General features: G+C 32.3%; 1 protein-coding gene across 3 annotated transcripts in view; it reads left to right on the top strand.

Annotated features, from left to right (window-relative positions):
* The first annotated feature begins 12297 nt into the window (after nucleotides 1–12297).
* Nucleotides 12298–14533, top strand: part of TFPI (tissue factor pathway inhibitor) — a 71867-nt gene continuing 69631 nt past the window's right edge. For all 3 annotated transcript variants that reach the window (XM_081260903.1, XM_081260905.1, XM_081260906.1), the window contains exon 1: nucleotides 12298–12547. The gene's annotated coding sequence lies outside the window, so the exon portion shown is untranslated. The remainder of the gene's footprint in view (nucleotides 12548–14533) is intronic.

Raw genomic sequence — 14533 nt, 5'->3', positions numbered from 1 at the left:
ATTGGTGTCCTAAAATCTTCAAAAATAGAATAAACACATAAAAGAAAAAAAGAGACCAGAAAATAAGTAGGCATAAAGTTATTAAAGACAAAAAACAATAAACCAAAAACATAAAGCCAAAGTCAGCAAATTATGATAAACAGCAGATTTGAAAGAATAGATTTGAAAGCAGAACTTCTAAGATTAAATTCAGTAAGTTCAATTACTATATTAACTGAAAGAGTTAATAGATTGATTATGAGTCTTAGGGAAATAACCCAGAATGCAGAACAGGAAGACAAATCACTTCCTACTTCATTTGTAAAATAAAAGCTAACATAAAAGTATACTCACATACACCCACTACTCTATCTGCTCTTGTTTTGCATCTTGTTGTGCATATACTCACCAGGACTGGCTTTATAAATGGGGGCCCAGTGCAAAATGGCAATGTGAACCCCTTCACCTTTCAATATAGTAATAGAGCATTGAACCAACACGGAACTCTTCTGAGAACAGTATCTTGTGAGGTTGCACAAATCACCTCTATGAAGCTCATCTTTAGCTCAGCCTTCACTTCTACTTTTAGAAATGAGCTGTCTTCCAGCTAAAGTGAGTTCCTCTAACTGGTTGCTGAATTGTAGCTCTTCATAATTACTCAAGATTTTTCTCCCCAAATTAACTTATTAATTCAGTTATTACTTTTTTTTCCCCAAAGAAAATGGCAAACTAATGTTAGATTACGTGCTTAATTTTTTCCTAAGGGATTGAAAACCAGGTATTGTCTTTCCCAATGTTTAGATTGACTTTTGGTGAAAATGAATTTCACCTGGATTTTGAATGACTTGGATAATTGAAAGAAAAAAAAAATGACTATTGTCAGAGCAATAGAAATTATATTCTTTCCAGTTCAAGTGAGATTTGGCAGGCACCCAGTTTTCTAAACTGTCTAATTAATTTCCAGTATATGGATCTGAACAATACCAATAGAACTCAGAAAAAAAAATCGTGACTTGAAAATACTCTTTCCTGAATTGGTTTTGCTGTTAGTGGAACTGAATTTGTAAGTACAATATTTCTAACTAGCTTTGCTTTCCTGAACCTGCAATGTGAATAATCGCTGCTTATCATGACGACTCCATGGGGATGTCGAGATGTGGTTTTGTGTTACTTATTACATGTATGGTATCAATTGATCATGCATAGTCTGCTTATCTTTTCTAATCTAAGCTGAAAAAAAAACTTAATTAAAATTTATATTTTCCTTGTTTCTTTCCACTTTCAATTTTAATTGTAAGTACTGAGGATATTAATGGGCACATTGAAAATTTCCTGTTATTTCTCTGCTTTCATTTATTCCCTAAATTAAAGCCAGACTTTTCCTCCTGTCTTCTGGTAAATGCATTTTTAATTATGACTACATTATACTAAAACCAGATGTCAAGTCAGTCAAAATTCATCATACCAAGGAAGAAAAACTGAGAAATTTTATGTGTCACATTAAGTAGGCAAAAGCTATGTTATATGCCTGAATGTTTTCTTACCCCTTTGGTGAAAAACATTAAATTATAAGTTTCAAAAATTCAGAAATATTTATTTGGTTTATTTGCTGTGATAGTGTTAGTAGTGGCACATAAAAGGAAACCAATAAATAGTTGGTAAATGTTGAGCACTGTGGCGTATGCTTGTAATTCCAGTGGCTTGAGAGGCTGAGGCAGGAAGATTGCACTTTTGAGACCAGCCTCAGCTACTTAGCAAGGCTCTCAGCAAATTAGGGAGACCCTATCTCAAAATAAAAATAAATAAAAATAAACAAAGTGGGGCTGGGAATATGGCTCAGTGATTAAGTGCCCCTGGGTTCAATCCCCAGTACCCTCCTCCAAAAAAGTTGATGCTATAAATGCTCTGTTGGTCTTCCAGTGAGATGAGAGGCAGCAATGCATTATGGTAACCATATGTTAATCAAGTTTTGAAATTATTACATAAAGTATTTTCTATCTTACTTCGCCAAATACTTGTCTTAAGGACAAAATATGTTGTAAAACTATAATTTTTATATGACTGAAAGCTGAAGAAATATTAAGATATCTCAATTGAATTTTTGGTATATATTTGGATATTTGGTTAATTGGAATGTTATGCTGAGATGATTAATAAAATACTACATATATAATTCATAAGTATTTATATATTCATTCCATACCATTAATGCCTTGCATTCATTTAAACAAGTTAATACCATAATCAAGATTGTCATTGTGTTCACTTCTATTTAAGTATATGCAATTTGAAATTTTTATCAAAATTATAAGTTAAATTAAATCTAAATAATTTAAAATTTCATGTTTCAAAAAGTGGTTTTTTTCCAAAGCATGGGAAATCATTCAGTATGACACAAATTCAACATATAAATTATAATGACTATCAAAATTTAAAACTAAAAAAACACATGAAACTAAAATTTTAATACAACTTTTAAAATTCTGAGTAAGTCATGATATTATATGTTTGAGTAGTCCGTGTTCATCCAGTTACCAACAGGAAGAATATTTTAACATTTATTATGTTACATATAGATCTACATATAATAAATTTGAGTGGCATAAATTGTTTAGTAGAGAAAGTTTCCTTGCCTTCCAAGTGCAACTGTTGAAAACTAATGTGAATAATTTGTGTAGTCCTCTATGAATTTGAATTAGGTCATGACATTCAGCAATTTGGAGAAAATAATATTTAGCATTCTAAAATCAATTTTTGCTTTCTGAAAGAATGTTAAAGGATAATTACTTTGATGTTTTAAATTTTAGTCGAGAAATTCTGTTGTTCAAATCTTCTTGTACACAAGAGCAGAAAAAAGGGGTAACGTTTAATGAAAAAGCCTGCAGACAACACCTTCATTGGGTCATCAAAATGAAAATTCATCAACGGTGAGACAAACCTAAATTGAGCGCCCCGGATGGAATAAATTTAGAACATCCAACCTCACTCTCTAAGACATGTTTTAAGCTTTAAAATAAATAAATAAGTAGATAAATAAATAAATAAATAAAGACAGAGCATAGTTTGTCAACATTGAAAAAAATTATAGACAAGTATAAGTAAGTACTTGATGGAACAATGTAGAAAGAGATAATCCTTGCCATCCCTGGAATCAGGTGGAGACCAAAAGATATTTATATTCCACTTTCCACTTTTCTGTACTGTCTGATTTAATTTAACATTTATTTTAAAGTGAATAAACATTTAATTTAAAGATTTAAAAATAATATAATTTCTTTAATTGTTTTTACTATTGTAAACTTTGTGTTTGAGGCTCAGAAAATGGAAAAATGTTGCCAGGCGCAAAATACTGTTGTTAGGCAATTACTGCTTTTAACTTAGTTGTCACAAAACTGGCCATCAGTGGTGACCATTGAGTGTCATCCTGTCCCTGACAGTAACTAGCTATGGGTGTTGGGCAAGGCATTACAATGCTTTGGGATTTAATAAATGGCCTTGTAACTCTAACTTTACCTTACTCTTTAACATAAATAAAAATTTCTATGCCGTGCTGTCAACAGAGGGCAGTAATTAACCACAAATTGTCCCATGCTCTCTATCAGCAAGAATGAATCATTTTCACAGAATATGAAGTCCCACCATCTTCCTCTCTATTCTTAAAATCTTTGATCACATTCCAATTTTCTCCCATCCGAAGACCTCAATCAAGCATCCATCTTTCTCAAAAAATTTAAGTTCTTTGTGTTAGGAAAATAAAACATGATAAAAGAAGGAAGAGTATAAAAAAAAATCTTTTCATTATGATGAAAGAGGCCTGATGAATGGAATTCAGAATTTCATTTACTCTGCCTCTAGTTACTTGTGTGGTGGGTGTGAATGCAGCAGTGCCCACAGGAAAGCTTTCTAAGCAAGGGATAGCAACAGATTTAAACTATGCATGGCTACATATTTTCTCAAAGTGTGAAAACTTGAGTCAGCTTAATGAAGGTTTTCAATTCTCAGACTCCATTAAATTTAAGATAATAATAATCACTTCAAAGGATTGTTTAAGGGTTAAAGTAGTTATTTGTAAAATGTACAACAGAATACTAGACAAGTAATAGGTACTTACTAATGTGTATCATTGTTATTATATTACTGCTACTATCATTAGATTTCTCTGTTTTAGGACAATTGAAAATAATAATAGAGAAAATATTTCATTATATCCTTAAACATTCATCTGTATATCCTTAAACATCTATCTGTATAGAGATACAAATAATATGCATACATAGTATGTCCTTATTCCTTTAGCAAATAATGACTGATTTCAATTTCTAGAACCAAATTTTGGAAATTTGGTATACATTTTAACTCATTAAAAGCAAAAAACAGATTAGTTTTCATCTCAATTTTTAGCTTCTCAAAAGAGATAAGTCATAAATCAATAAAATGTACTCATACCATAATGGAAAAATGGTCAAATAACATAATTAAAAATGGTCAAATAACATAATTAACATAATTAATTAAAAAGTCCCAATGGAACAAAAATAAAATATTTAATATTTAAAGGAAAATTACATTGCTTTTACTCAATGAATTGCATATTTAAAATTATAGCCTGACATCTTTTGTCTATAAGACTAAAAAGAAATTTATACAGTGTCATTGAGAGAGTTGTCATGGATAATATCACAGGGTTAGTGACTAGACATTGATATAAAATATTATATTCAAACACTGGATTCTACTTCAAAATTTAAAAATCTATCAGAATATGCAATGAATAAAAATTTGTCTTCACATTTTGGGTATTGGATAATCCCTCAAAAACTTTCACAAGATACACTAACACAATTTTGTAGACATTAGAAAGAAGACAAGTTTACATGAAGTTTTGGAATAACTTCTTCCTAAGGATTTTCAAAGAGAGATCTATTAAAAGATGAGACATTCTTCAGTTTGCTGTAGCATCATTCACTGTTAGAATTGTGATCATTAATAAGAGTCATTTTATTGAAGTAAAATAAAATTTGCCAAAGCAAAGTGATTTATCTTTGTCATTCTTGCTGGTTTTTAAAAATCCTACACCAATCATTGTCACACAGCTGATGCTCAATAAATATGCCCAGAAGCTATATTTATTCACTAAGTTATTTTATACTTTTTTACTTTGAATTTTTTCTAATAAATTTTTTAATAAAAATAGTTTAATAAAAATTCACACTCTTAGAGAAAATAACTTTTTAAATGTGTCTACAACAAAGATTATCTGTTTGCAATACCATTATGATTCTTACCAAAAATCAAACTCTGTCTGCCATTCATTTTTGCTTTTATAGACTGTGTCTCATGGCACCAATTGAAATAGGTAATTACAAAACCATCACATTAATGAGCCATTTCTCTTCAAAGTTCCAAATGACATGGGCCAATATCAGTTTTTTTCTGTTTCATCTTAAAATGATTAGTGAAAACACAAACATACTGAGAGAAAAGTAGAATTATATTTTGAATTAAAAATTATTATCCAAACTCAGTTATTACATAGCACTTAGAAATATAATTGATGAGGATAGATTAAAAAGACAAATTACATTCAATTTTTAATAGTCCAGTGTCATTTAAATCATTTTGGGGGCTGGGGATGTGGCTTAATTGGTAGTGCGCTCGCCTGGCATGCTCGAGGCGCTGGGTTCGATCTTCAGCACCACATAAAAATAAAATAAAGATGTTATGTCCACCTAAAACTAAAAAATAAATGAAAAAAACCATTTTTGATTATATATGGTTATGAACATAACCTTTGACTCTAATGAAATACAGATACATTTTCATGTACCTTTGTACACGTTACATATAATTTGTCCTAACCCTAACCTTCACTTAGGTGAATTTGTATTCTGATCTAAGCCTTATTTTTTAATAAACTCAATAAACTCCTAGCACACTTTCTCCTCTACTCAATGCTCAACCAATTTTACTCTTGCTTTAAACTTCTTTCTGATGCTTCAAACCTAGAAAAATATTATCAGATAAGCATCTCTATTCTTTCAAATTCTGTCCTTCCATATTCCCAGGGAAGAATCTTAGTCCTGAGTGATAAATCTTTTATTAGTATCAGACTATACTATTGAAGATGAGTTTGTTTGCATAACAAAATGTAGAAATCCATGGAGCTGTAGCAACAACCTGCTATTTTCTTGTAATAGGGCTTACTGAATTTCTCGGAAGTAAAAATCCATAATTGGTACCAGTGTGATAACTAACAGGCTTTCTAGAATACTTTGCCACTGGACTTCATGTCTTTGGTAATCATTTAAAACATGGATATTTCTAACAACAGGAGATTGTTTTAATAAATAATCAAATATTTTTGCAATTAAAGAACATTAATCTATTTAAAATAATGTTAGAGAACCATAAAACATAAAAAAGTTAATTGAATAAAAATAGATCACATTCTGATAGACAAGATATACTCCCTTTATGGAAAAGAAATATATTTCTTTTTTCAGAATGATCCATGACTGAGAACAATTTATTCATAATGCTTATGGCTGGAAAATACATATGAATAATGTGTATTATTTGAATTTTGTCTTCTTTATACTTAGCTTATTTTCTCTAACTGATTTTTAAAATGGAAACTTACTAGTATTATGCTTTATTTGGAATGAACATCTGTTGCACAGCCCCATTCTATGCCCAGATGAACTTTGGTATGAAAACACCAGAGAGCCCTAAAGCTCACAAAAGAAAATTCCTGGAGGAATGGTTCCAGAGAAGAGGGACATCTAGTTAGTCTGTAGAGGATCAGTTAGTTAAAACTCCCAGATGGGATAAGGTTTGCAAGAGTTGGGTTCAGAGTAAAACAACTATTCTCAATTGGGGAGGATGTTGTCCTCCAGCAGTGCAAAAGGCAATGCTGTAGGCATGTTTAGTTATCAACACTGAAGGACAGTTGTTAGGCATCTGGTGTCCAGAAGCTAGTGCTGCAGCCAAATAACCAAGGAATTAGCTCTCCCAGAGTGTTGATATGTTACATTGATGAATCTGGGGCAAATACAAAACTTAACTACTGAGAAGGTCAATAAATCAGGAAAAGTTGTAATGAGTCTATACCACTACATTATTACCTGCAGAAACTGGAACATCTCTAAAATGAAATTCTGTTCTCAATTAAGGAAATGAGAAAAGAGTCTAGAAACTGATTCTTTTTTAGTTCAGTTGATCCTCAGTGAAACATTGAGATTATAATCAAGAAAACAATGAGGATGGTTGTTGGGTCTTGTGTGCTTTGAAATCCTGGACAGCATCACATTATCTAATCAGCCAGGATCTTTGAGACCAGGATACGAGATTAGCTCTCTACCAACAGCCTGAAACAACGGGAATGGGGATGTAGGGATAATTCTTTCTGAGGCCACATTTACCTTAGCATTCTTAATCAATAAGACAATCTACGATGTCAATTAAATTGTCTCTCAAACCCAGTATGTACATACACATTTTTCATGCAATGAAAATATAGATTTTTCATGCAATGTGCCAGAGTCTGTCCTGAAAAGACAGATGAACCTGGGATTGGAAATAATGTTTTATCTATAAGGCTATTAAATCACACAGTGTGGTGACCTTAAACTTATTGAGAATCCTTTTGGAAATGAAAGGATAGTCTATTCTAGAAGGATAAAGAGCTTGCTGCTATACCAATTGGAAGGAAATATAGACCCAACTTTCCTGATTTAGATCATACTAAATTTATATAAATGAGTGCCACACATTACATATATACTAATATAGTACCAATAACAGTGCTCAAGAAAGATGCCATGAAAATGATAAATAAAATCAGTGATAATAAAAAATGGTTTAAATGGTTAAACTCAAGGATTCTAGACTCGGATTTAATACTTGCAAGGCATTTAAGCATTCTATGTGTTATCTTACAGAGTGGTTAAAATCAAATGAGTTCAAGTTCACTTAGCCCAGATTGCTAATTAACTTAGAATAGTTTTTGGTACCTAATGGCATGATGATTCTGTGTTAAATAAAATGTCACTTCTAATGAAATGTGAACTTTAAGAGAATACCCTTAGCAGAACAACGCTATCTTCATCACTCATGGCAGAACCTGGGACATGAGACTTGGACCATGTTTGATCACTTTTTTAAAAAAAGTTTTCCTTTTTATTAGTTCCTTTTAGTTATATATAGTACTAGAGCTTATTTTGACGTAATTATTACAAGCATGGAATATAATTTGTTCTAATTCAGTCCCTAGTCCTTGCCTTTTCCTTTCCTTTCTCCTCCCCCCCTTCCCTTCCCTCTACTTTAATGATATTTATGTTATTTTTACAGGTTTTTTGTTGTTGTTGTTTTGGGGTTTTGTTTTTGTTTTTGTTTGTTTTTAATTAGTGCCTTGTGGATGAAGGTGAGATTCACAGGTCGGGCGGGTGGGGGGTGTAATACTCACATAAGTACATAGGAAAGTTGGGTCAGATTCATTCCGCTGTTCTTCCCTTTCCCATTCTTCCTCCTTCCCTCTGAATCCCTTTCCTCTAGTCCACTGATCTCTCTTCTGTTTTGTTTGAGCACTTTTTCTACTGCTTATCGAATGCTCACAGAAGGCTTCCTTTTCCATCTGGACTTTTTTTCTCTGTTAGCAAAATTCTCAAAAAGGATAAAAAAGCAAACTGAGCAAGAAGCCTGAGTCCTGATTTTTTTTTTCCCCTCCTATCTTCCACAGATTTGAAAAAAGACAGAAAGAAACAGGACATTTTTGTCTGCTAGACACTCCTAACACATATCAATTCCTCACAGAACAGAAAAAAACTATAAACAAAAAGGGAAATGCTAAATTGTTCTTGTGTGTTTTCTCCTGTACCACGAGAAAATTGTTGCAAGATTTATACTTAATGTTGCAAGACTTAAATTGATGTGAACATTCCATACTGAGAATGCTATCATAAAGAGGAATGTAGCTCCAGCACAAATAAAGTTTGTTTGCTTTCCTCAAGAGAAAAAGAAATGAAGGCAAAAAGAAGCCTCCTCTGAGAGGGAAATTCAGAAGGCAATTATTTATTTATTTATTTATTTTTTGCCATGCATGGTAACCAGAGAGAGCTGTGTGTTAAAATTCACACATCTTGCCAATAATGTCACCCGCTTTGTGGTAAAGGCTATTGAAAAGAAAAATCAGTACATTTAAAATAGGAATGTTTTCAGTTCCACATACGTAATATATTAGCAGCTTATTTGTTACCAGAAAACACCTTTTTTTTTTATGCACATTGAAATTGAAAACTTATAGAAGACAATAGCATCATTTTATAAAAAGAAAAGAATACCTGTTCTTTAAAATAGAAAATCTGATTCTAGAACACTAGGAAAAAAACAATTCAGCTTGCTTTATTCTCCCTCTATGTGAAACATAAGATTTTTAAAAAATTTTCAATATGTAGTAATATTTATTGAGAAACTGAATGCTTAGACATAGGTCATATAAATATTAGCCTTCTTTGTTTTTCTAGTGAGTATGTTTTATCTGATGAAAGGTCACTTGATCAAGATGTTGACCTTTAAATAATGGAAGCTATGATTAAGACTTCAGAAAGCATTCTGTGAAACTGAAAAAAAAAAAAAAACCCTTCCAATCATGATGAAATCTTCATGGTCCCCCATGTTACAGCCACTTCTAAATAACCATTCTACTAAAAATTATCTAAGCTTGTATCTTATTAGTAAGAAAAATGAGCTAGGTAAAATAAGTAACATAATGATTCTGGTACTCAAGTTTGTAAGAGTATACTTATTCTGATATTCATATGAAAATCCAACCAATTTGAAAGAACGGAATTTTCCTACAGATGGAGTCAGCTTGCTTATGACTATTAAATTCCTGAAAACCCTTTTGTTTTAACTACATTGCTTAACACAAATTTATTTTAATCTGCAACATATTTCAAGTTTGTTGCTGTTTAATGTTATTGTTTAATTAATCTCTGTTTAAATCTGGGACTTTCCATAAATCAATTTCCAGAAAGCATTCTCTTCAAATTAGTTCATGTCCTGCAATGAAGAATGTAGGAAGAAGAAAGAACTCCTTTCTTGAGTTCCAAGAAGAGGAGTTCTAGTGGTCCCATGGATACAGTCAACCTACTACATCTTCCAGGGGAAAAAATATGGAAGCAAGATGTGCATTATTCATTTCTTCCTAAATTGTGCTTGATAGCAAATCAACACTAAATCTGCAGAGCTTTTACCAGCAAAGGGAGCATCTCAATCCCCTTCATGTATTGGTGCTCCATTTAATCATCTTGTGATCCAGTTTGAAAGAACAGCCCTTATTGCAAACTAAATAATCATCTAGCAGAAAAACTGGACAAGAATTATAGAATATAAAACTGAATAACTGTCCATGAAGTCCATAAAAAGTTTACTCAGCTGTCACTTATATTTTCTTCTATTAATTCTATTTGCCCAATTTGCTAATGTAGCAAAATCTGGTGCTAATGGGGAAGGAAATACATTCTTCTCACTGGAAACCAAGGAGAGACCAGAGAGCAGGGCAGCAAACATCCTCAAATAAATGATATAATATACCACAGAAAGGATAGGAAGACAAGTCAAGTATTTCCCCCTTATCCCTGACATATATCTAATTGTTCCTGCTTCCCTAGAAGATGGATTAAAAACAACAACAAAAAAATCTTCATTTAGAAATTGAAAAAAAAAATGAGATACTTAATGGTTTCAAAAACTGAAGATAAGTTATTCATGTATGTCTTTGACTTCAAACTCTTAATATGGGCTTCTCACTCCTACTCCTGCCCTTCATCTCTCCCTAGTTCTCTCTCTCAGAGTCTACATGTTCTCTCACCTCTATTCTCTTCATCATTCACCTTGAACTAGCTTTCTTCACATCATTATCTTGAACACAACCATTATGGTGTTGTGTAGGCCTTCCCTACACACTCTTTCATTGAGTCTAGCCGTCATGTCTACTTTTTTTCCATCTTATTTCAAGTTTTCAAGAAAGGAAATCTGATGGGTACAGTTTATGTCTACCTCAGGAGAGCCTACAAAGCCTCTATCTGCAACTACATGAGTGAGAGGGGAACATGAGTCATGGCTGAGCGGCTGGACATGAGGCAACAATATAGTTGGTGTTAATGTTATGAAATTCAGAACATAGGAGAGGAAGCATCATGGGAAGGATTTAACCCCTGTGCTTTGAATTCAGGCTGCATGATTTGAATCACAGCCCCATACACAGGACCTAGCTTCTTAGACCTGTGCAGTGAGCATACAGAACAGATCTTCAGGGTCTAATTGCAAGAATTAAATAAAGCAATTAAATTGCACACAAAGGGAAAGATTACCTCTGACTCAAAGGTGAAAGGAAATAAGTGAGAAAGTTGAAAAGTGCAAAGAGAATCTGAGATGGAGAAAACAAGGAACTGGGGGTTAGGGGCTCAAATGACTTCAGCATTCAAAGTGAAATTAGATTTTGCCATTTTATCAAATCTCCAGTGATCTTAGCTTGTTATGACCATAGTTCCATTAAGGAAATTCCAAGCATTAATCTCAATGATAGAGATTTATAACAGTACAAGGCTGAGTAACTTCTCTAAATATTTACATATTCTGTAAAAAAAATAATATGAACAACAGCAATAATTATAGTACTTATTGCAGGTTTGCTATGTGCTAAGGCTTGCCTTTTAAGTTCTTTCCACATTTTAATCCATTTAGTATGTTTATCAAGCCTAGGAATTATTATCATTACCATTTTAGACCAAAAGAAACTGAGGCAGAGAGAATTTAAATAACTTGGCCAAAGTTGCAAAGTAAGCAAGTAGCCAAAGAGGGTTCATAGCCTGACATTTTGATTTGGCAACACATTATCCGAGTGACCTTGGATAATCCATATATGTGTGTATATATATATATATATATATATATATATATATATATATATATATTTTTTTTTTTTTTTTTCAGAACTGTATTGACAGTGTGGGTGAAATTATTTGAAAAAGATAAGAAATCAGCTGCAAAAAGAAAGATCACTTATTAACAATGTAATGATAAATATATAAAGTTAAAAAAATCCTGGAAAGCAGGAAAAAAAGTTATTTAAAAATTCCTGTAATGTCTGAAACAGTGCAAACTGTTTCCTTCATTTGTTTCTTCACAATGGGGGCGGGGGTGGGGGGACAGCAGGCTTTTGAAGAGTTTGGCAAAATGAGACTAAATAAAGTCAGAGCTAGCATGACCTAACAGGAAGCCAGGCTATTCCCAGCTGGTGATCTCTGAAACAGACTCCAAGGCTCCCTCTCTCTTCCTAAACACACAGTGACTTTGGGCTGGATAATCCTCCAATTTACCTCACTCTTTCCCTGCTAGCAGGATCAGATTGCATTTCTTTCAGTATTCTCCACTTCCCACTCTCTTGATCTGTTTAAAAGAAGTGAAGAAGTTAAGTCCTCTTTTCAATACCTGGAAGGGAAAACACAATAGCCTCAAGTCCGTTTTGAAAAAATCTTTCCAAGAACTTTCGTCAGAGATTTTACTCGTGAGTACCTGGGAATATGCTGTCTAGCCCATGAGAAATAACTTTTAATTCTTTTTCTTGGGGGAAAAGCAGGCGAGGAGGACGGGAAAGGAGAACTACCATCTCTTCCTTTAAAATGAAAATCAACTTTTCCTCAGAAACAAAGCAGACTCATGTTACAATGCAAAATTCAGATCTTAGCATTTGCCTTTAGTTCTTGAGCAAATATATGAGCAACGTTTGTTTATGTGTATCAGATCATGAACACTGTTGTGAGCAGTTGATGAGGTGCAGTTTCTCTATTATTTTAAAATTGTAAATGAATTCTTTAGTAATTGTATCTGGTTATAAAATTTTATTTACTAACATATAAAGAACTATAATATCAACCATCTATCATCTCCTGTTTAAAGAATTTTTTTGCATTGCTATTAGTTGGTGTTTTTTAAAAGGAAATATAAACATTATAATTCTTATAACCTAAATAAAATATTTTTGCCTTCATTAACTAATCACTATGGAAATATTTTTATTTGGTTTGTAAGATACTTAATTATCTAAGGCTCTCTCATATTCTAAGATACTTAAATAAGAATATTTATGATCAAATCTATATATATCATAAAAAACCTAAATATCATGAAATTTTGTCAATTGAAGCAACAGATTACATGCTTACATGAGTATTTTCTGTTCCTTTTGGTTATGAAATTATATTAAATTTTGCTTCTGGTAGTAAAGAAAAGCCCAAAATATAACAGCACACATCCACAGGACTACAATGTGACAAATAGTTATTTAATTATGGAAAGAGCTCATTTGTATAAAAGAATTATCAGAAAATGAGAAACAAGAACAGTCTCTTTTGGGAAAAAAAAAAGATAAGCAACAGCCACACTGTGACTCAGTGCTCTGGAAACTGGTCACAAAATGACTTTGTACAATATGAGATAACATAAACCCAAGGAGCAAAACCCAAGCAGGAAACACAGCCCAGAGAGTTATATTTTATATGTAAAGGCACAATGTTTATGTCAGAGAGGGAAAATTGTGACAGTGTTAAGATATTACAAAGTTTTCAGACTTGACAAAATCATTTCATAAATCATTTTAATGATTCTTTCTAATATATCATTCCAGTGCATGATTGTAGGATGTCATATTATTTGTATCTTGCCTAACTTTTGGCTCTGAAAAATTAGATGAAATTCAAATTTGGGGACTATGGATTAACAAAATGATATAAAATATTATTAACAGGATCAATAGAGCCTTGCAAATATTATTGCAAACATAGATAGCTAACATAATAACACGAAGTCTTAAAGCAAGAGTAAACATTTAAATACTTTCAATAATTTGAGTATTATGTTGGGAAACCAAATTTGTCTTCTTCAGATGACCATGGAACATTGTTGGGACACTTTGGTGACACATGTGTCCTCTATCAGATATGATGAACCAGACATGCTTATTGTGGTTCGCTTTGTTTCTCTTATCTGTAAGCATTTGCTTTACTGCCAATAACATGATCAAAAGTGAAAAGTGAAGGGAAGTATTCAAAATAAAATTTTCAAACACTCTTAGGAATAAAAACTTTTTATATTAATTTGTTAGTATATTTTAAAAATTAAATTATAATATATAGATTAAAATGGCTTAATTATGTCATTATAATTGTTTTTTTTTTTTTTTTTTTTTTTTTTTTTTTTGCTATGTAGACAAGATTTAAGAGTTGTTACTACAGGAGCTGGGGATGTGGCTCAAGCAGTAGTGTGCTCGCCTGGCATGCGTGCGGCCTGGGTTCAATCCTCAGCACCACATACAAAAACAAAGATGTTGTGTCCGCCAATAACTAAAAATAAAATGTTAAATTCTCTCTCTCTCTCTGTCTCTCTCTCTCTCTCTGTCTCTCTCTCTCTCTCTCTCCCTCTCTCTTAAAAAAAAAGAGTTGTACTACAATCCAACTCATCTAGTTTTCTAATAAACACCTTCCCCAACCAACTA

This window comes from Spermophilus citellus (genome assembly GCF_964194105.1).
Source record: "Spermophilus citellus genome assembly, chromosome: 11".
Classification (NCBI taxonomy): domain Eukaryota; kingdom Metazoa; phylum Chordata; class Mammalia; order Rodentia; family Sciuridae; genus Spermophilus; species Spermophilus citellus.
The sequence above is the reverse complement of the archived record's forward strand: the minus strand, read 5'-3'. Positions and strand labels throughout refer to the sequence as shown.